Genomic DNA, 414 nt, shown 5'->3' with positions numbered 1-414 from the left:
TTATTAATCAGAATTGGTGTTAATTGTCGAGGTGTTTGCAGTCAATAAAATAAAATTGAGAATGGAAATGGGGAATGTGTCAAAGAGACAACAACCCGACCATAGAACAGACAACAGCAGAAGGTCACCAACAGGTCTTCAATGCAGCGAGAAATTCCCGCACCCGGAGGCGTCCTTCAGCTGGCTAGGCAACTTTCTTTATTGATTTTTTACTAAAATTTCAATAAATTCGACTACTTTTTATAGATAATTGTATTATATGCTACCTATAATCAGTCACTTTTTTATTATTGTATTTAACGTGACCTTAGATCGGTCAAAAATAAGAGTGGGTTAGATGCACATTGAGACAGAAATAATAACATGTTACAACATTATTTTGAATATAATTTTTAATATAAAAAAAGAAACAGT

Source organism: Mytilus californianus, unplaced genomic scaffold (genome assembly GCF_021869535.1).
Source record: "Mytilus californianus isolate M0D057914Y unplaced genomic scaffold, xbMytCali1.0.p SCAF_85, whole genome shotgun sequence".
Lineage (NCBI taxonomy): Eukaryota > Metazoa > Mollusca > Bivalvia > Mytilida > Mytilidae > Mytilus > Mytilus californianus.
Note: the sequence above shows the minus strand (reverse complement) of the source record.